Source organism: Felis catus, chromosome C1 (genome assembly GCF_018350175.1).
Source record: "Felis catus isolate Fca126 chromosome C1, F.catus_Fca126_mat1.0, whole genome shotgun sequence".
NCBI classification, from domain to species: Eukaryota; Metazoa; Chordata; class Mammalia; order Carnivora; family Felidae; genus Felis; species Felis catus.
The window spans coordinates 30,116,357-30,138,967 of NC_058375.1; the positions used below are offsets into that span (position 1 = coordinate 30,116,357).

The 22,611-nt window shown below is 44.6% G+C and overlaps 1 protein-coding gene across 3 annotated transcripts in view; it reads right to left on the minus strand.

The window, feature by feature from the left end:
- Positions 1-12,084, minus strand: part of RHBDL2 (rhomboid like 2) — a 55,085-nt gene extending 43,001 nt beyond the window's left edge. Inside the window, exons 1-2 of one of the 3 annotated variants that reach the window (XM_023258505.2) lie at positions 11,807-12,084; positions 7,833-7,926 (exon numbers count right to left, since the gene is read on the minus strand). The gene's annotated coding sequence lies outside the window, so the exon portion shown is untranslated. Of the gene's footprint in view, positions 1-1,172; positions 1,298-7,832; positions 7,927-11,806 lie in introns of those variants that run through there. The other 2 variants (XM_023258506.2, XM_019836692.3) reach the window with 2 other exon arrangements.
- Positions 12,085-22,611: the final 10,527 nt, after the last annotated feature.

The window sequence follows — 22,611 nt, forward strand, 5'->3', positions numbered from 1 at the left end:
AACAAACTCTCTGCAACTTTTCTGTAAATCTAAAATTATTCCAAAATAAAAAGTTTATTTGAAAGAATACTGGAAGGAGGGGAGCCTGGGCAGCTGAGTCAGTTAAGCGCCCGACTTCAGCTCAGGTCATGATCTCACCTGAGTTCAAGCTCTGCATCAGGCTCTGCGCTGACAGCACAGAGCCTGCTTCAGATCCTGTGTCTCCCTCTCTCTCTCTGTCCCTCCCCTGCTTGCTCTCTCTCAAAAATAAACATTGAAAACAAACAAACAAAAAACGGATACCGGAAGGAAGGAGAGGGGAATCTATCCAGACCACATTAACCAAAACTCTTACATCACTTTTTGTTGAAAAGCGCCTCCCACTACCCTTTTCCTCTACATTCCATCCTATTATCATTCCCATCGCTGACCTGTCAGAGGAGACCCATAGAGCCACCACACCCTCATGGCTACAAAAGGACTTGTCAGCTGACTTTTTGCTCGGCCCTGTGAAGATCCGAGTTCTGCTCCCAGCATAGTCCTTCATTTCTCTGTGCCTCAGTGTCCTCAGCTGTCAAACAGACCCCCTTTCTCTCCTTAGGATCTCACAGAATTATCGTAAGAAGCAAATGAAATAAGAGTTGCCATAAGAGTGGGCACTTTACGGCCTGCCAGATTCTATGCTAAGCACTCAATGAGCATTCTCTTCATTAATTTTCACGACCTTATAAAATAGGATAATAACAAAAAAAATTGTTTTTAATAAAACAGGATAATAACACCCCCATTTTATAGATAAGGAAACTCAGGCTCCAAAGTAACTTGATCAAGGTAACGCAGCCAGTGAGGGGAGAGCTGGGAGAGGAACCCAGGGTGTCTGACCCACAGACCCTGTGTGCTCCTCGGCCCTGTGATTTCTGTGCACCAAGTGTTAAAGAAGCGTACATCTTTATGTTGATTATGTTCATCCCGTCTTTCCCTCTACCCTAATCTCCCTCTTCTTCCCCCAGCTCCCCAAACAGACCCACACCAGAGCCTGGGGGTTTCCAAGTGGCAGGCCATCAGCCCAGAGGATGGGGCTGGGAATCCCCACCATTCCCACTGCTGCCACAGGGAGTCAAGATGGAAATAGGCACCCAGGAAAGGAAAGGCATTTGCCTCTCTGAAAACCCAGAGGACTAAGTCAGGCTCACCTTCCCTTCTTCATCTCACCCAGGAGAGCACAGGCACAGCCACCCGCCTTAGGACAACTCCTCTTTGGCAGAAAGAGACTTTCGATCATTAGTTTGTGCTGTTTTGCTAGTTGCCTTCAAATGAGTACGTTTTAAATATCTGAATTGTTTCTTTAAACAGCTGGCCCCACCCATTCATTGGTACCAGGCGGGCCCTTGCCAAGGCTGAGTCCTGCCTTGATGTGGCCTGGGAGCCCAGGAGGCTGGGCGGCAGGCTGTGCTGGGTGTACCCAATTTTTGCCCAGCCGGACCTGGCGGGGAGGCTTTTGGTGGCGTTGCTAGGCAACCTGGGTAATTGGAGAGGCCACAGATTGGGCTTCTGGGCCACAGAGATTAACAGCCTCCTTCATCACACTGCAAACCATCATTATGCCCAGTTCCAGGGGCCTGCAGCAATCTCTGTGGTTTAGCCTGAAAGAGCGCTTTTTTAGCTACAGAAATTAAGAACCAGCCTTTCAATATTATGGGTTTGTGGCTGTGGTTGTTTTCTTTTTGCTACATCTCTGAGGATACACTTGGAACAAATAAGCAAAAGATTTAAAAACAAAAAATGCTTTCACAAACCCCCTTTTCCAGAAGTTTTTCTTATTCCTAAAGCAAAGCAAACTTGCACTCAACTTTGAGGGTAACTAAGGCAGAGACACTCTGCCTCCCGAGGTCTCTGCACACCCACTATGTGTTAAAAGCTTCTCCCTTGGAATCCCACACAACCGTGGCTGTGATTCGGGATGGGGAACCGGGGCCTTTGTCACGGGCAAGGCCTCTCAATAGGAAAATGTCTTTTGGTGTCTCTCCCATTAACAGCAATTGTAATATCTCCCCCTTCCTAGTCTACAGAGCCACTTTTACTTATACCATTTCAGTGGATCCTCCTAGCTGCCCTGTGAAGATGACATCATTATTATTCCCATTTTACAGATGAGCAATGAAAGCAAGAGAGGCAACTGTGATCATATACTTACCCAGTCACACGAAAGCTGGGACATAAGGCCATTTTTCTGAGGCGATCCTGAGCTCTCCACTATACTATACTACTTTCCCCAGAGCTATCTAAGATATGACATATATATTTGTACCTTATTGTAATAGAAGTAATAGTAACAATAATACACACCGGTGTAGAGACACAAGAACCTCATCCTGTACCTCATACTGTCCTCAACACATCATCCTTGTTGATTGTGGTCAGGCTTTCGAAGCTGCCTCGTGTATACTAAGGAATATGGAAGAATTCCCAGAGATGGACACCCTATTTAGCTACGTTAACAGACCTAGCATACCAGAGTGCAGGGCTCAAGAGAGACACTGACCCTGAGCCACCTCTTCCTTAATTCAAGGAGAGGACTCTGTTTGATAGCATTATGATACTACTACGTTAGTGCCTTAAGTAAGGAGGCAGAATCATTGCTTTCATTAGATATTTGTAGGTACTTTTCAAAAGGTCTTTTAGCACCTCATTGGCAATGTTTCTTGAACAGTGGTCTTTTGATAATGACCAACTGTGCTAGTGTGCACGGGACTAGGGATTTCTTGGGATGTAGAACTTGGGACGCTAAAATCAGGACAGTGCTGGGCAAACTGAGGACAGTCACCTGTCATAGACCACCTACATCAGAATCATCCGGGGAGGTCAGGTGAAAGTGGCTGGTTCTAATCCTATGGCAGTGGTTCTTAACCTTGGCCACACATCAGAATTATCTGAGAAGATTATAAAAAAATATTGATGTTTGGGCTCACCCCAGAACAATGGCATCAGAGCCTCTGGAGCGAGGGCCTGGATACTGTATATTTTAATGTGCAACCCAGACTGAAAGCTCATACCCTAGAGATTTGGATTCAGAGGGTCTGGGCTGGGGTCTTGCCCAGGAATCGGCATGCCTTTTTGACAGCTCCCCAGGGGATTCTTATGTACACCGTGGTTTAATGACCAATGAATTTTTACATGATGTATGCATTCACTGGACAAGCATTCCCTGAATGCCTTCTGTATGTTGGGCTCTGGAAACACAAAGAAAAAAAACAAAACAAAACAAAACAAAATACTTCCTGTTTCCAGGCCCTCCCTACCCAGCAAGGAATAAAATTCTACACATTGTTCCAACACGGTATACTGTGATTTAGATTTATAAAGTGAGTCAGCACCAGCAGGGTGATTACAGTTAATCTGTTCACAGAAACCTAGTGTGATACACAGATATAGAGATAGATAGATAGATAGATAGATAGATAGATAGATAGAGTGGGATTTGTTTCTCCCGTCCTTGAATCTGGGCTAGCCCTGTGACAGGCTTTGACCAATAATACGTGGTAGAAGTAGCACCTCCCAAGGCCAAGCCTTAAGCCTGCAGCCCCCACTCTTGTTCCTCTTGGAAACCTGATTCCATATAAGAAAGTTGGCTACTGGGGCACTTGGCTGTAAAGCATGCAGCTCTTGACCTCGGGGTCCTGAGTTTAAGCCCCATGTTGGGCATAGAGCTTACTTTTAAAAAACAAATAAATAATAATAACAGAAGATAAAGGAGCACGTGGGGTGGCCCAGTCAATTAAACATCCAACTTCCGCTCAGGCCATGATCTCTCAGTTCGTGAGTCTGAGCCCCGCACCAGCGGGCTCTCTGCTGTCAACACAGAGCCTGCTTCAGATCCGCTGTCTCCTTCTCTCTCTGCTCCTCCCCAGCCTACTCTCTCTCTCTCTCTCTCTCAAAAATGAGTAAACATTTTTTTTTAAAGTAAAAACTAATAATAATAAGGCTGACTACCCTGAAGCCACCATGTTATGAGGAAGTCCAAGCTACTCATATGGAGAGAGAGACCATGTAGAAGAGCACCAAGGTGCCAGACCTATGAGTGAGTGAAGCCTTCTTAGACCTTATAGCCCAGCTCATCCACCAACTGAATATAGCCAAGTCAGTGACGCCAGCCAATACCATACAGGGCAGAAGAACGGCTCAGCCGGACCCCGCCCAAATTCCAGACCCACAAAATCATGACAAAATAAAATGATTGTTGCTTTAAGCCACCACATTTTGGGGTGATTTGTTAACACAGCAATAGTTACCAACATACATCACCAGAACTAGAAGACAGAATGGCATCCCATACCATTCCGCCTTCCCATTAGCATTGTCCATCTTGGTATCCCTCCAGAGAGTAGACTGCTGATGTCTTACCTGAAATAGTCTCCATCTCAGTTTCCACTCCTGCCCCCGCCCTCCAAAACAAACACAACTATAAATCAGAGTCTAGCAGAATATAGCAACTCTCTCCTTAAAACCTCTTAAAGGGGAGCACTTGGGTGGCTCAGATGGTTGAGCGACCAACTCTTAATTGTGGCTCAGGGCTTGATCTCGCAGTTCGTGGGATCAAGCCCCATGTTGGGCTGCAGTGCAGAGCCTGCTTGGGATTTTCTCTCCCTCTCTCTCTGCCCCTCCCTCCCTCACACTCTCATACTCTCACTCTCTCAAAATAAATAAACATTAAGAAAACACCTCTCAATGGTTTCCCACTGTCTTCCAGATAAATACAAGATCCTTATCAAGGCTGGTAAGGTCCTGCACAACCTAACTTCTGCCTTCTTTGTAGAATTTTACCACTCTCCCCCAACCTCTATTTTTTCTTTTATACACTGTTTCCCTTTTATATATATGTATTTTTATTGAAATATTATTTTTGGGGCGCCTGGGTGGCTCAGTCGGTTGAGCGTCCGACTTCGGCTCAGGTCGTGATCTCACAGCTGGTGAGTTCGAGCCCCGCGTCGGGCTCTGTGCTGACAGCTCAGAGCCTGGAGCCTGCTTCTGCTTCTGTTTCTGTGTCTCCCTCTCTCTCTGCCCCTAACCCCCTCACATTCTGTCTCTGTCTCTGTCAAAAATAAATAAACATTAAAAAAAATTTTTAAAATGAAATATTATTTTTATTGAAGTATTATTAGTTTCAGGCATACAAAATAATGATTCAACAATTATATACATTACAAAATGCTCACCACAATAGGTGTAGTTACCACCTGTCACCATATAACATTACTGTAGTACTATTGACTATATTCCTATGCTTTTCATCCCCATGACTTATTTTATAAGTGGAAATTTGTACCCCTTTATCCCCTCCACTTATTTCACCTATCCCACCTCCACCTGCTTTTGGCAACCACCAGTTTATTCTCTGTTTATCCATTTGCTTTGTTTTTTAGATTCCACAAATAAGTAAAGTAGTTGTCTTTCTGTCTGATTTATTTCACTTAGCATAATACCCTCTAGGTCCATCCACGTTGTTACGAATGGCAAGATTTCATTCTTTTTTATGGCTGAATAGCATTCCATTATATATATCACATCTCCTTTACCCATTCATCTACTGGTGGACCCTGAGGTTACTTCCCTATCATGGCTATTGTAAATAATGTTACAATAAACATAGGGGTGCGGGCATCTTTTTGAATGAGTGTTTTCAGGGTGCCTGGGTGGTTCAGTCACTTCTCTTAAGCATCCGACTCTTGATTTTGCCTCAGGTCATGATCTCATGGTTCATGAGTTCAAGCCCCGTGTCAGGCTCTACCCCAACAGCTTGGAGCCTGCTTGTGATTCTCTCTCTCCCTCTCTCTCTCTTTCTCTCTCTTTCTCTCTGCTCCTCTCTCTCTCAAAATAAAAAAAATAAACATTAAAAAAAAATGAATTAGTGTTTTCATTTTCTTCAGGTAAATACCCAGAATAAGAATTTCTGGATTACATGCCATTTCAATTTTTAATTTTTTTTAGGAAATTCCATAATGTTTTCCACAAGTTCTTCTTTCTATCCCAGGAACACCCCAAGCTTTCTCCTGCCTCAGGGTCTTTGCACTTGCCGTTCCCTTGACCTAAACCTTTCTCCCTCACCCCTTCACCCCTCCCACACACCCTAATGTATATACACAAGGCTACCTGCTTCATAACAAAGAACTCCCTAGGAAAGTCTTCCTTGACCCACCCCTCTGCTCACCCCAGATATTCTATCACATTCCTCAGCTTATTTGCTCCCAGCACTTGTCACCATCTAAAAATATCTGATGTGTTTATTCATTGTCTGTCTTTTCTACTCGAATATGAACTGCAGAAAAAATAGAAAATGTGTATTTTTGACTCCAACTGTAGGTGCTCAGTAAAAGCTTGCTAAATAAGCCATCGAGAAATGGAGAAGGAAGGAAGTATGGAGTAATAGAAATCACAGCAATCAGAAAACCCTGATCTTGCTTCACTTCTGCCTCTGCTTACCTGCGGACAAGCCACTTCAGCTCCTGAGTCCTGACCACGAACCTCATCACCACCGTGATGCACATGGCCAGTGATGTGTAATGTATACCATATGCCAGAAGTCTTCACATTGTTTTGCTCACGAATCCCCATTAGATTTTTTTTTTTTATGTTTATTTAGTTTTGAGAGAGAGAGAGAGAATGAGTGAGTATGCGTGAGCAGGGGAGGGGCAGGGAGAGAGGGAAACAGAGGATCTGAAGCAGGCTCTGGGCAGACAGCAGAGAGCCTGATGCGGGGCTCAGGCTCACAAACCATGAGATGTGACTTGAGCCGAAGGGAGAGGTTCAACTGACTGAGCCACCCAGGTGCCCCCCCCCATCAGATTTTGAAAAAGCTATGACCCTTTCACACATTTTTATGATAATGACTAAAATTATTTTTCACAAGTTAAAATAGTTTCCAAGATAGAATTTTCTGGGGAGTGCCTGGCTGGCTGAGTTAGTAGAGCAAGTTAACTCTTGACCTTGGGGTTGTGAGTTTGAGCCCCACGTTGGGTGTGGAGATTACTTAAAAATAAAATCTTTTTTTTTTTTTTAAAGTTTATTTATTTTTGGGACAGAGAGAGACAGAGCATGAACGGGGGAGGGGCAGAGAGAGAGGGAGACACAGAATCGGAAACAGGCTCCAGGCTCCGAGCCATCAGCCCAGAGCCCGACGCGGGGCCCGAACTCCCGGACCGCGAGATCGTGACCTGGCTGAAGTCGGACGCTCAACCGACTGCGCCACCCAGGCGCCCCAAAAATAAAATCTTTTAAAAATACCAAAAGAGAGAATTTTCTGGCATCGTCTTATTAGAAACACGCATCTAAACCTTGAAGCTATAGATTTAGCTGATTCAATTTATGACAAATGTCTGCCACGTAATCCAGTTGTTAAAGTCAGGCCTTACTGCCAAACCAGAATAATTCTCTATCTGTAAGAAAATCCACCTTCATTTTTAAAATTTCTACAAATGAGTTTATCTATATCCCCATGACAATTAACTCAGGTCCCAATCAACTCTACGATACAATAGAAAAAGAGCTAAGGCACATACATTTAAAGTAGAGTAGCATAATGGTTAAAAGCACGAATTCTAGAGGGGAGGTTCTGGAGTTCAAGTCCTGATTCTGCCACTTAATAGCTCTGTGACCTTGGGTGACTTATTAAATCTGTGGTTGCTGGGGTCCCTGGCTGGCTCAGTCAGTAAAGCACACAATTCTCAATCTCAAACTCTCAAACTCAGGAGTTCAAGCCCCAAGTTGGTGTAGAGCTTACTTAAAAAATAATAATAAAACAAATGAAAAGTAAATCCTAAGAGTCTGTAGTAAGGCCCCACCCCTTCAGTTTATCTTACCTAATCTCTCAGGAACAAAGCATTCTCCAATTGTCCTGGTTTTTAAATCCCCAAGCAATGCACCATAGAATGATTCAGGACAAATCTAGTAAAACTAGAGAAGGGAAACAACAAAAGCAGAGTTAGGGTCTCCTGGCTGGCTCAGTTGGTAGAGCATGTGACTCTCAATATCAGGGTCTTGAGTCTAAGCCCCACAGTGGACATGAAGCTGGAAGGGAAGGGAAGGGAAGGGAAAGGAAGGGAAGCCAGAAGGGAAAGGAAGGGAAGGAAGGGAAGAAGCAGGGAAGGATGGAAGGAAGGAAGGAAGGAAGGAAGGAAGGAAGGAAGGAAGGAAGGAAGAGAGTTCACAAGGATAACTTAAAAGAATCCAGTCAAGCAGAATGCTATTAGGAAATACCTATAGAATCTGAAGGTCTGGAAACTGATTCTCTGAAAGCTATCCATGCCCACATACCCCCAGTTCCATATTTAACACAAACTCCAGGGCATATTCAGAGCCTAATATAATTCCTGGTGTCCCGCCTACAACTCCTTCTCTCTCCTTTACGTAAGAAAGCACAAATTAGCAAGCAGTATACCCCAAAATTTGCTCCCAATTATGCAAATGTAAATCATTTGTATATTTCAATACTTTTATTAGAAAGAATAGATCAGGGGCACCTGGGTGGCTCAGTTAGTTAAGCATCTCTTGAATTTGGCTCAGGTCATGATCTCACGGTTCATATGTTCGAGCCCCGCATCAGGCTCTGCGCTGACAGTGCAGAGCCTGCTTGGGATTCTCTCTCTGTCCCTCTCTCGCTGCCCCTCCCCCATTCATTCTCTCTCTTTCTCCCCCCCCCCCACCCTGTCTCTCTCTCAAAATAAATAAATAAACTTAAAAAAAAAAAAAAAAAGAATGGATTGGCTGTAACCCAGCAAACAGCTGAGGACAAAGCACCAGTAGATCAGGACACAAGGCAAGTTAGGAGGCCCTTCATGAACCATTATGAAGCCCAAAATAGGAAGTCCTAACCCAGATCCTAAAAAGAAAGGTTCATTTGCTCAGACAGGTAGGAGCTCTGTTAGGCCTAGAGATCTTGGCGCCATTTCCGTGACTCCCATGCATCAGCCACACTTCTGAAATACAAATCAGATGGTGTCCTCCTTTTGCTAAATCCCTTCAATAGTTACCCAATACCCTTGGGATAAAATCTAGTGTCCTTGACAAGGCTCATGACCTGAGCCCTGCCTATTTATCCATCCTCATTTCTTGCCATTCTTCCATATATACTCCGCTTCAGCCATACTGAGTCCCTAGCGATCCCAGCTCCCACCTTGCATTAAGCCTTTTCATGAGCATCTCTCTCTGCCAGAATCTTCCCTCCCCAATTTGTTCACCTGGTGAAGTTCTAACAACCCCTTCAAGACCCTGTCCTAAACACCTCCTCTGCAAAGCCTTACTGAACATCGACCATGAGCCTGCCATTGGCTAAGCCCTGGATACAGTAGAGAACAAAGCCAACACGGTAGAATTAAATGCCCCTCATAGTTCCCTCTCCAGGCTCTGCTCCTGTCTAGGGTACCATGTCTTCTTTGTGTTATCACCATCTCCTCCACAAGGCTGTGAGTGCCTTGAGGATAAGACTTCAGTTTTATTCATCTTTGAGTCCCTATCAGGGAGCCCACAGAATGTATCAAAAAAATGTTTCTTGGAGCCATTTAGCCACAAAGGACTCATGCAATATTTCTTTTTTTTTTTTAATTTTCTAAAAAGTATATTTATTTATTTTGAGAGAGAGAGAGAGAGAGAGAGAGAGAGAGAGAGAGAGAGCGAGCAGGTCAGGGGCAGAAAGAAAGAGAATATCCCAAGCAAGCTCTGCGCTGTCAGATCATGACCTGAACTGAAGTAGGAGGCTTAACCGACTGAGCCACCCAGGCAACCCCAAACACTTCTGTATTAGGGATATACAAAGTGCTGGTTACACAACTGTGAACAAACAGACATGGTCCCTGCCCTCTTGGGACCAACAGAACACTTGACTGAATGAATGATGGATGAATAAGTGAATGAATTCATGAATCAGGAAGAGGTGTGCTCCTCCCCGCTGGGACGAAGCAGCCCAGAGCAGGAGATGTCCAGGAATCAAGAAACTGGTGTCTAGGAAGTTGGGAGAATGATCATGTCCTTTTGTTCTTCCCCATACAGAGGAACTTGAAAGACAAGGAGTTGAACAAAGAGCATGGAGTCTAGAGTCTGACCTAGTCTTGAATTCTGGATCCATTAGTTACTAGCCATGTGACCTTAGGCAATCCCTTAGCCTGTTAGTATCTTCATTTCTTCATCTGTAAAATGGGGATAATAATAATATCATAACAGGGTTATGATTCAATGAGATAATGCATTTAAAAGCCCTTAGGGGCGTCTGGGTGGCTCAGTGTGGACTGAGCATCAGATCTCAGCCCAGGTCATGATCTCACAGTCCCTGGGTTCAAGCAGCATTGGTCTGTCAGCACAGAGCCTGGAGCCTGCTTCAGATTCTGTCTCCATCTCTCTCTGCCCCTCCCCTACTCACTCTCTCTCTCTCTCCCTCTCAAAAATAAATAAACATTTTAAAAATGTTTATTTATTTTTTAATTTAAAAGCCCTTAGCCTGAGGCCAGGCAGAGTTGGTTTTAGGAATTGGTAGTTCCCATCACTTGCTCAATGTGAGTGCAAATTCAGAAACTGCAGGAGAGCCTGCTGGGAACATCTTTTCCCTCCACTGCAGTCCCAGCCCTGGTCCAGTTCTTCCCTACCCAGTCCCACCCCCACCCCTTTTGAGCCTCCCTCTCCCATCTCCACCTTCCCCTTCACTACCCATTCTAGGTTTACAAGTCTGCCTAAGTGCTTTCAAGGCCAGGGGTTGTCTCACAGATCTTTACAACCCTAAAGGGAGGGGAGGTGGCGGTAGGGAGGAGCAGGGCAGGGAGGGAGCCAAAGAAGGAAAGAGCACAGGTGTTTATTGAGGCCCCCACTACGTCCTGGGCACCCAGGTGGGTGCCTGATATGCGTTGTCTCCTGCCGTCATAACAACACCACTTTAGGGATGAGGAAGCCGGGGCAGGAAGTGAACAGGAGAGCTGGAATATGAATCCAGTGTCTGAGCAACCCCAAAATAATCTTCCACTCTGCCAGGCTGCCCACCAGCTTATAATTATTAAACGCGTGTGAAATACACACCAGTTTTCCTATTCCCAGAGATTGTGTGCCCCCCCCCCCCCCAGAATCCAGGTATATGCTCAAACAGTGATGAATAAACAAATGAATAATAACAAATGAATGAGCACAATCCCTCAGATACCGGTACCAGGAAGGAGGAAACAAATAACATTGGGGAGGCGCCTAGCAGGAAGAAGCTGGAGAGGCTGTTTCCCATGGCTGTGGTCTCTAATGTGGGGAAGGAGGTCTAGCAACTGGCTTGGTTGGAGGGAGAAAAAAGTTGGGGGACAGACGTGGGGAGGGAGGTTGCTTCCAGGGGGAAACGTGAAGAAGGGAGAGAAAGCCAGTGATCGACCAGAACCTTGAAGGAGAGTGGCGTGACCTGGTCCCTGCCAACCGTGTCCCTGGGGGAGAAGCCAGATACAGCCCCCCCACTCATGACTCAACATGCTACTTTTATTTATTTTTTTTTTAAGCTTATTTATTTACTTAAGGAATCTCTACACCCAAGGTGGGGCTCGAACTCACCACCTGAGATCAAGAGTCGCATGCTCCCCGGACTGAGCCAGCTGGGCGCCCCTCAACATGTTACTTTTAAAATGAAAGTTGCAGGATCCCAAGCGGCCATCCTGAAGGATACCCCCGGAGGGAGATTGCCAAGAGAGTACCCCACGCCGGCTCGTTCCCGCAAGAGCCCCGCGGCCTCCGGCCTTTTTGACCCCCCTGGCGCTTCCTGCCCCGTGGCCTCCTCCCCACCGCGGGCCTCCCTCCACCCGTCCCAGCTCCCGCTGCTTACCTCGGGAGGCCGACGGCAGTCCCAGCCGGGACTGGCTGCACCCCCGCGTTCCAGGGCGCCTGGGCCAAGGGGCTGCCTCCCCTGCCCTGAAGTTCCCGCCCTGCCAGGAGCTTCTTGGTCCCTCCCCCAAACTAAAATCGTCCCAACAGGTTCCCAGCCGCCCAGCCCAGGGGGAGGGAGGCTGAGGAAATCCCCTCCCCGCCTTGACACCCGGCCTGGGCCGGGCCAGCCAGCTCTGCAGTCTCACTCCTGGGCTGGCCCTGGATGAATGAGTCCTCCCCTCCGCCTGCCTGGGACTGAGCCAGGGAGCCTATGACAGGCTCTGCTCTTTCTCTGTGGCCCTGGCATTGAACTCCGTTCCTCCTCCGAGTCCTACCGTCCTGCGCTAGGTCTGCGTCTGTTTCCTTCCCTACTCGGCCCCCACGGGGAAGACCTCAGCAGGGTGGTCTTCGGTTGTGCTGTGGCCGGAAGCCAGATCTGGTACTGGACACCGGAGTGCAGTGACTCGATGACCCTCAGCAGAGATTTAGTGACAAGCCCCCTGGGTTCCGTCCGGCAAACGCATTCTGGGGCTCCTGGGTGGCTCATTAGGTTGAGTTTCAGACTTGGGCTCAGGTCATGATCTCACTGAGTTCAGCCCTGCATTGGGCTCTGCGTTGACACGGCAGAGCCTGCTTTGGATCCTGTCTCTGTCTCTCTGTGCCCCTCCCCAGCTTCTCTCTCTCTCTCTCTCTCTCTCTCTCTCTCTCTCTCTCTCTGTCTCAAAATCAAATTAAAATTAAATTAAACATTTTTTTTAGTTACAAAAAAAAAAAAAAAACAACTAGTTCTATCTTGGCCCCTGGTGAAATAGGTTTACCAGTTTCTGATTATTCAATGCATTTTGGGAATAACTCTCATTGTATAATAGAGAAAGATAGGATAAAACAGGCAGAGAGGGTCCCTGGGTGGGAAAAAACGTACTTTGAAACAATGCTGGGAGCTTCTGACTACAGCAAACCCCCTCCGGCTTAAGGTTCCCCTTAAGAATATAACAGACACCATCTACTCCCCGCTCAGGTTTCCCTCAGGAATTTGAAAGACCTAACTAAAAATAAGTAGTAGGCCATAGAATGTATGACCCACAAGGAACGATATGGCCATAGACCACCCCTCCTACAATGGAAACCAGCCAATCAGGAATGGGCAACCCAGCACCTAAAGCTATCTAGCCAATAAGGATAGAACCTGAGAAGTAACGGGGGGGGGGGGGGGGGGGGGGGGGGGGGGGGGGGGGGGAGCACGGGGGGGGGGGGAGCACGGGGGGGGGGGGGGGGAGAGCACCAGAGCCTTATAAATCGAGGAACCTTTCCTATAGTCCGCAGGCATTCGCTTTCCAATGACCCCTCTCTGTAAAGAGAGCTTTCCTACTATTCTTTCTTTCTAATCGTATATTGTAACAAACTTTTGCCTGCTGCTCATTTGGGTCCACCTCTTCATTCTTCCAAGTGGTGAGACAACGAATCTCAGGTATTGTGGTAAAAAATCCTGCAACAATTGTACTAGGCGCTGGGGAAGGATATGCCCTTAAATATTCTTTGTAAATTAATAAATTCTCATTTAGGATTTGTATATCAGTTGCTTGTGACCCTCGTTAATGTGAATCAGTACCTACAAATCTCAATTCGGAGATGTTATGCTTATGTTTCTAAGCTTGCAAAATTCGGAGCCTGACCCTGAACTTGTTGAATTCACCAAGATCATGTCCCTTTGGAGCCATCAAATCAGTCTTTTCAACGCTACCCCAGCTAGCACCATCCCTCCCCACCCAACCACCGTCATGGACCTTTTCCTAGTTGGAGGTTCCGTTTGAAGTTTCTACAAATGTTTGTGTGGCTTTTTTTCCTCCAGCAGCTCTTAGCTGCTTATGCAAAGGAGGTGGTAGGATTGATTCAGGTTTGAGTGGTACAGAAAGACAAGGGCCAAGTACCCTGCCACCAGGGTCCCAGCACCAAATCTCTGAGAACTGCTGTTACCCACACCATCCCTTGAGACTGGCTGTCGTATATGTATTTTGCAACCAACATTGGTCATAGTGATTGGACCAGAGAAGGACATTTGACCACCAGGGGATGGCCAACTCATTTCCCTTTCCTAAAAATTTGCACTGGAGACAGAAAGACTCTACTCTTGTAGTTAAAATGAAAAGCAGTAAATCTGGGAGCTATAGAGAGTTCCTCATGTGGAGATACACGGTAAACTAATCTCCGTGCACTCTGAGCTTACCATATCATCTGACGAGAAAAGTCTTTCCTTCCTGTGTGTCTCCTTTACTACTCACACACGATGCTTCACTTCTGACACTTCTGGTCACCAGCTATGTGGTCTTCCCCCACCAAGCAATTCTCGGAGACACCAGCTGGGTGCCTGACACTGTCTACCTGGAGATAGCATCAGATCCCACAGGTTAAGGGCTCAGTCCCACAAGACTGTCCACCTCAGATGCCCATCACCAGTACCCACGTTACCCACAACTTCTTTTTTTAACTTTTTGTTTAAATTTAATTTTAGGAGGGGGGTAGAGGAAAGAGGGAGAGAGAGAAAAAGGGGTAGGGGGAGGAGAGAATGTTAAGTAGGATCCATGCTCAGTGTGGAGCCCTAAGAGGGGCTCAATCCCAAGACCCTAGGATCATGACCTGAGCTGAAATCAAGAGTGCTCAACTGGGGCGCCTGGGTGGCTCAGTCGGTTAAGCATCCGACTTTGGCTCAGGTCACGATCTCACGGTTTGTGAATTTAAGCCCCACATTGGGCTCTGTGCTGACAGCTCAGAGCCTGGAGCCTGCTTCGGGTTCTGTGTCTCCTTCTCTCTCTGCCCCTCCCCCACTTGTGCTCTGTCTCTCTCTGTCTATCAAAAATAAATAAACGTAAAAAAAAATTTTTTTTAAAAAAAAGAGTGCTCAACCGACTGAGCCACCCAGGTGCCCCACCCACAACTTCTGTTCTACTTGGCTGCAAATCAGAGGTTCCCATACTCCTCTCCTCTGGTTTGATTAGTTTTGTTAGAGTGGGTCACTCCTGGGAATACTTACCATTACCAGTTTATGAAAGGATATGATAAAGGATGCAGATGAATAGCCAGGTGAAGAGATACATCAAGCCAGAGTTGAGAGAGTCCTAAGCACAGGAGCTCTGTCCTCATGGAAACAGAAGGGGTGTGTACCCTCCCAAATTCATGATTGGTTCACCGACCTGGAAGCTCCAACTCCCTCCCCTCTATACAGAAATGGGAGGGGCAAGGCTGAAAATTCCAAGCTTCAAAAGGCTTGTTCTTTCTGGTGGCCAGCCCCATCCAGGAGCCATCCAGGAGCCCACCCAGAGTCGCCTTAATAGAACAAAAGATATTCCTAGTGTCCTTATCACTTAGGAATTTACAAGGGTTTTAGGAGCTTTGTGCCAGGAACTTGGGAGAGACCAGTATATATTTTTTATTATCTTACACACATTGTAGCACCTACCACAATGTGTATATGTGTATATGTGTATACACATATATGTGTGTATATGTCTTTCTCTTTCCCTGCTAAAGGGCATGTCCTGAGATGATGAATTCTTCAAGAGCAGTCACCTACTCTGTTTCACTTTGTATCCATGCAATGACACCAAAGTATGAAACAGTGAGTGCTTGTTTAACTTTTGAACTCAAGAGCATCAACAGTTCCCCCCTGTAGCAAGTGAAGGCTCCCTCAGCCACCAGCAGGTGTCAGGACATATCTCTGTAGCTTCTGGCCATCAAGCTCTTCATCTGAATTGTGACCCATAGTGGGTGGTAAAACTGAAGGTGGTTCCCTTAGAGGTGTGCAGAGTCTGTGGGATAGTTCAAGGCCCCAGAGTATCAGGCCACTCAACAGGAAGCAATATCATCTAGGCTGCATAAAGTTACTCATTATGTTCTTCCAGATTCCCTGAAGCATGTTTCCCAAATGCTGAATTCTCTCCTAAATATGTTAGATAAACTACAAATATGAATATCCCATTAAGTTAGCTTTCCTTCTCGGTTTTAGCATTATATGTCTAAAGGAAATATAAATTTTTAAAAAGGTATTCTGTTTATGAGACAAAGACCTATAAGCCATTCACAGAGGGACACCTGGGTGGCTCAGTCGCTTGAGAGTCTTACTTTTGATTTCAGCTAAGGTCATGATCCCAGGGTCAGGGAATCAAGCCCTGTGTCGGGCTTCACATTGGGCTCCACACAGAGTGTGGAGCCTACTTAAGATTCTCTTTTTCAGAGCTCCTGGGTGGCTCAGGTGGTTAAGCGTCCAACTTCAGCTTAGGTCATGATCTCACAGTGTGTGAGTTCAAACCCCATGTTGGGCTCTGTGATGATAGCTCAGAGCCTGGAGCCTGCTTCAGATTCTGTGTCTCCCTCTCTCTGCTTCTCCCCTACTCACAATCTGTCTGTCTGTCTCTCTCAAAAATAAATAAACATTAAAAAAAAAAATTCTCTCTCTCCCTCTGCCCCCTCTCCCCCACTAGCTCTCTCTCTCTCTCTTAAAACAAAAATTTTTGTTGCAGAATACTCAGTACAGCAGAACTAAAAACACTAGACAAAATGTAAAGAAAATCTTATTTAGTGCATAACTGACCTTGACGGGTATCTAAGGAATCCCTAGGAGAAAACAGGAGTAAACCAAAGCTAAATGAACTAATCTATTTAAAGAAGACACACCCCCAAATTAAGAAACTGGGAAAAATTGGGGGTTTTTATTATTGAAATATAGGGGTGCCTGGGTGACTCAGTCGGTTGAGCGTCTGACTTCGGCTCGGGTCATGATCTCACAGTTGATGAGTTCGAGTCCTGTGTCAGGCTCTGTGCTGACAGCTCAGAACCTGGAGCCTGCTTCAGATTCCGTGTCTCCCTCTCTCTCTGTCCCTTCCCTACTCATAATCTGTCTCTCTCTGTCTCAAAAGTAAATAAACATTAAAAAACTTTTTTTAAATTAAGTATACAAAAGATTTTTTTAAAGCATCTAAAAGCATATCGTCAACCTAACCAAAAGAAAGTTCATATAGTTATGTTAATGTCACACAACATAGAATTTAAGTTAACAAAATTATCAGAGATAAAGACGGCTACTATAAATTGAAGAGTTTTGATTTACCAAGAATCTACTATAATTCCAAATGTATGATTGATAGATGGATACCTAGAGACATATATAGGAAAACTTTGTTATTAGGATCTTATAAAAGAAAAACCTAGTATAGTATAAAGAATATAGTCAATGGTATTGTAATAGCATTGTATAGTAACAGAAGGTAACTATACTTGTGATGAGCATTAACATAAGGAATAGACCTAGCATAGAATAGACTTATCCAATCACTATATAACTAGTGTAACATTGTGTGTGTCAACTATACTTCAATTTAAAAATTATCACAGGGGCCTCTGGGTGGCTCAGTCGCTTAAGCGTCCAACTTCGGTTCAGGTCATGATCTCACAGTTCTTGAGTTCAAGCCCCATGTTGGGTGGGCTTTGTGCTGACAGCTCAGAGCCTGGAGCCTGCTTCGGATTCTGTGTCTCCCTCTCTCTCTGCCCTTCCCCTGCTCACTCTCTCTCTCTCTCTCTCTCTCTCAAGAATAAATAAACATTAAAAAATTATCATATATGTGTTTATCTATATCTGGAATGCCCTAATACAAGATATCTGATAGCACCAAGGCATCCACTCTATCACTTATTGCCATACTCTGTCAGCGCAGAGGGTGTTCCTTAAACTGAAAATCTTGCTCAAAAGCCCTACGCAAGAGGGAGAATTTGTCTTCTTTATCTGCATCCATCAGGATTCTAAATTGAAAGCAACCCAAACCAACTCTGGGTATTTTAAGCAGAAAAGCAATTTATTAAAAGAACATTAAGTAGCTAGTAGAATTAAGGAGAGGACTGAAGAGAAGAATCACATTCTGGGCTACACAATGAGAAACAACCAAAGTCAACTTGCAGAATGGAACTGGTGGTAAGGACACCACCTGCTGTGGTTGCGGAGCTCTGGACACGCGGCTGTGCCAGTGGTACCCTTGGCATTGAATACTGGCTGTCCATTACCCCTGTAGCACTGCTTGGCCGGGAACCGATCTTTGTAAATACACACTGCATATATTCCCTAACGCAGCAGAATCTTGTTTTCATTGTCCCAGATTGCTCTTAGTCTCCTCTTTCCTGATCACAGACCTGTGATGTCCCTGGGAAACAGGATGGGAGTATAACCCAAGACAAGGTTAATCAGCATTTTCCCTGAGATTCTTCAAAGCAAAGTTGGGAGGAATATGCTCTTTTCCTTTCTGGAAGAAAAAAAAATTGTGGCTACCGGAGTCTGGAACTGCTGGCAGCCACAGATCTACCTTCATGGTGAAGTCAGATTTATCTTCCAAAGCAATTTTACCGTGCATTAATAAATTTTTCTAACAGCTTGTTGAGACACAATTGGCATAACAGAGACAAAGGCAGATCAATTTTTATCATTTGTTTGAATCTAGGCTCTATGCCCAATGTAGGGCTTGAACTCATGCCCCTGAGTGATATGTTCCTCTGACTGAGACAGCCAGGCACCCCAAAATTCTTCATTATATGACAGGTAATATTCACCCTTTTGCCATGCACAAGGTTCTGGGGATTAGGAAGTGGATATCTTTGGGGGGCATTATTTAGCCTCCCACACAGGTTAATAATGGGGCATACCTCATACAGCTGTTTTGAGCCATATCTGAGTTTGTACATACATAGCTCCCAAAGAATGTTGGCTATTATATTTATTATTATTCATTTCGGTAATGTACCTTATTGGTTTTTTAGCCATCTCATGTCTGAACACCCTTCTAATTTTGAGAAATGGTTTCGTTTATTGGTCTCAGTAGAAGGGAGAAGCCCAACTTGTGTTACAAAAGTTTGAAGGGAGGTGCACCTGGGTGGCTCAGTCAGTTAAGCGTCCGACTTCAGCTCAGGTCATGATCTCGTGGTCCGTTGGTTCAAGTCCCACGTCAGGCTCTGTCCTGACACCTCAGAGCCTGGAGCCTGCTTCTGATTGTATGCCTCCCTCTCTCTCTCTGCCCCTCCCCTGCTTGCTCTCTGTCTCTCAAAAATAAATAAACGTTAAAAAAAATTTTTTTTTTAAGTTTGAAGGGAGACAAATATTTGCCCTTCCTATCTCCTATCATCCAGGCCATGGGCCAATAACCAGGGTTTGGCCAATAAGATGCTCATACCTGTGACACTGGAGTCTTGTAAAGACTCAATTTGAAACCATTAAGGGCTGCAACAATGATGTCAAGAGTCTGGAAGCAACAAATGTCCAGTGGTGGTGTTGTAGTCAGACTCTACTGTAGAGAGAGAAATGATCAATGCTGTCTAGCTTTTTTTTTTTTTTTAGCTGTTCCTTTTCCAAGCCTACTTCTTTTATTTTCCCTTCTTTTCTATAAGCTATGTAATATCCTTCTAATAAATTCATTTCTGCCTAAGTTAGCCACTTTTGGCTTCTATTGTTGCAACTGACAACCCCGATTAATATTTATTGGAATTCTACTGGTCTGCTGTTTGTGACACTTAATTAACCATGCTTATTAGACTTCTTGACGATGTGCCCCCTGACGTTAGGCACTGAGGACATGATTAGAACAATTTCATGAAGTTGGAAAATGTAACAAAGAGATAATTGATTATGTTACCTATGGCGAGACAGGGAAAATTTTGGTTTAAATTTCCCAGATCAGAGCAAATTTTAAAATTCAGAACCATCAAAAAAATCAAAAAATTAAAATAAAATTCAGAACCATCATGAAATGTGGCAGGAAACCTTTCTTCCTGTATCCAGCACCCTGGAACTGTTCAAAACTGGCTCAAAAACGTAGTAAGTTTTAATAAGTAGTACAAAGACAACTGGATATCCACATGCAAAAAAATAAAGTTTGCCCCATAGCTGACACTATACACAAAATGAACTCAAAATGGATCATAGACTTAAGTATAAGAATTAAAATTATAAAACCCCTAGGAGAAAAATAGGAGTAAAGTCCTTGTGACCTTGGGTTAAGCAACAGTTTCCTGGATGTGACAGCAAAAGCACAATTGACAAAAGGATAAATAGGTAAGTTGGGCTACCTCAAAATTTATGTTTGTGCTGCAAACAATACCACCAAAAAAAGAAAAATGAGAGAAAATACTCGCAAAATGGGAGGAAAATATTTCCAAAGTCATATATCTGATAAGGGGTTTGTCCAGAATATATAAAGGACTCTTAGAACTCAAGAATTAAAAAGACAGAAAGCTCAATCAAAAATTGAGCAAAGAGGGGTACCTGGATGGCTCAGTCGGTTAAGCGTCCAACTTTGACTCTGGTCATGATCTCACAGTTCATGGGTTTGAGCCCCACGCTGGGTTTTGTGCTCACAGCACGGAGCCTGCTTCAGATCCTTTGTCTCCCTCTCTCACTCTGCCCCTCCGCCTCTCATCCTCACTCTCTCTCTCTCAAAAATAAACGTTTAAAAAAAAATTTTTTTAATCGAGCAAAGAACAGTTAAGCCTCCAACATCGGCTCAGGCCATGAGCTCACAGTTCATGAGTTGGAGCCCTATGTCAGGCTCTGTGCTGATAGTTCAGAGACTGGGGCCCACTTTGAGTTCTGTCTCTCCCTCTCTCTCTGCCCCTCTCCTGCGTGCTCTCTCTCTCTCTCTCTCTCTTTCTCTCTCTCAAAAATAAACAAACATTATAAAAAATTTTTTAATTGAGCAAAGAATTAGAATAGATACTTTTCCAAATAATATATACAAATGACATAAGCACATGAAAATATGTTCAACATCATTCATCATTGGTCACCAGAGAAATGCAAATAAAAACCCCAGTGAGATACCCACCTGACATCAGCCTGACCTCTAGGGAAGCAAAAGAGGAAAGGACATTGAGTTCAACCAATGGCTGATGGACAACCAGTGGTTCATGATTTAATCAATCTGCTTATATAATGAAGCTCCAGTAAAAACTCTGGACTCTGAAGCTTGGTAGACCTCCCTGGTTGGCAAACATTGATGTGTCAGGAAGTGATACGCCCTGACTTCTCAGGTAGAGGGCATGAAAGTTCTCCATTTGAGGCCATCCTGACTTCTGAATCTCTTCTTTTGGCTGGTCCTGACTTGTATTGTTTATAATAAAAATTTAATTTTAAGTATAGAACTTTCCTAAATTATTTGAGTCATTCTACCGAATTTTCAAACTGGAGGGGGCTGTGGGAACCCTCACATTTGTAACCAGTTCATACTAATTGGGGGTGGCCTGGGGATGACTGAAGTTTGGGTGGCATCTGAAGTGAAAGCAGTTGGGGACCATGCCTTTTAATCCTGGGTTCTGTGCTAACTCTTGAGGGGTAGTGCCAGAATTTTATTTTAGTGCACGAATTGGTGTCAGAATATTAGCTTATATGGCAAAAGATGTAATTAAATTAAAGCTATCTTGAGATAAGGATAATCCACCTGGATCATCCAAGTGGACCTTAAAGTCAATCACATGTATCCTTGTAAGAGGGAGGCAGAGGGAGGCAGAGGGAGATTTGCCACAGGCAGAAGAAGAAAAGGCAATGTGACCACAGATGCAAAGAGTAGGTTAGTGTAGCCACAAGCTGAGAAATGCTAGCAGCCAGCAGAAACTGGGAGAGGTGATGAACAGATTCTACCCTTGGAGTGTTTAGATGGAGAAGATCCTGGCCAAGGCCTTGATTCTTGATTTTGACCTAGTGAAACCTATTTCGACATCTGACCTCTAGAATTATGTGAGAATAAATTCCTGCTGTCTCAAGCCACCAAGTTTGCGACAATTTGCTATAGCGGCCATCAGAAACCAACATATCTCATTTAAAGATACAACTGAGGCCCAGAACTGTCCCCAAATCCTGCAACAAGGACAAAGTCACATTTAGGCCACCCGGCTCCAGAGCCTATGCTCCTAATGGCTACACTGTCCTATAGTTAACAGAAAGAAGATTCTCACAGCTCACCAACGTGCTGCGCTTGCCACATTCACTTCTTCACAGCACCCTCCTGGGGGTGCTGATTTCTGCATTAACTTCTTCTAGGCTACAGGAAACAAAGGCATCCCTAGCTTACCACAGGAAATGGGAAATTGGTGTTAAGATTCACAGATAAGAAGCACAAAAACCATCCTGGGCTGTACATTCAGGCTTCGTGCAACTGAACCATGGTTCTTTGCCATTTAAGAGACAGTAACAGCTCTAGCGCACAAACACGGCTCCAGTGGTCGCTCCCTTCCCCCATCCACAGGAGGTCCTCTATGTATTGCTTCCTACCCAAGTCACTCCTCCATTCTGTGAACACAGTTGATCTTTGTCCTTGCCCCTGCTTCTTCCTGCTGCTTCTACTGATCTCTTCTGACCCTGTTCTTCCATCTTCTGCTTGATTTCTTCTTTCTCATGGATGCTACTATCTTATGGTTTCTCCTTAGAACTTTTTCCTTCTGTGTCTCAACTACTGTTTCACGCATAGTCAAATGTCCCCAAAAGGGATATGGTGAGGTTGGTCAAGCACTATCTGATCTGGTACCCTTATTGGTTAGAGCTCTCTTTCTAGGCCACTTTATAGTGTTTAGATTGCACTCAATATATCAAAAAACAGTTACATCATGGTTTTTAATTTTCAAATGCTGTTATTTGCAAAATGCTGGAAATCCTCTCCTTTGCAGTATTCAATCTGAGAATGAAAAAATTTAAATGGCAATTAAAACGTATGTACAGGAGTACACAATTTTTCAAGACTGATT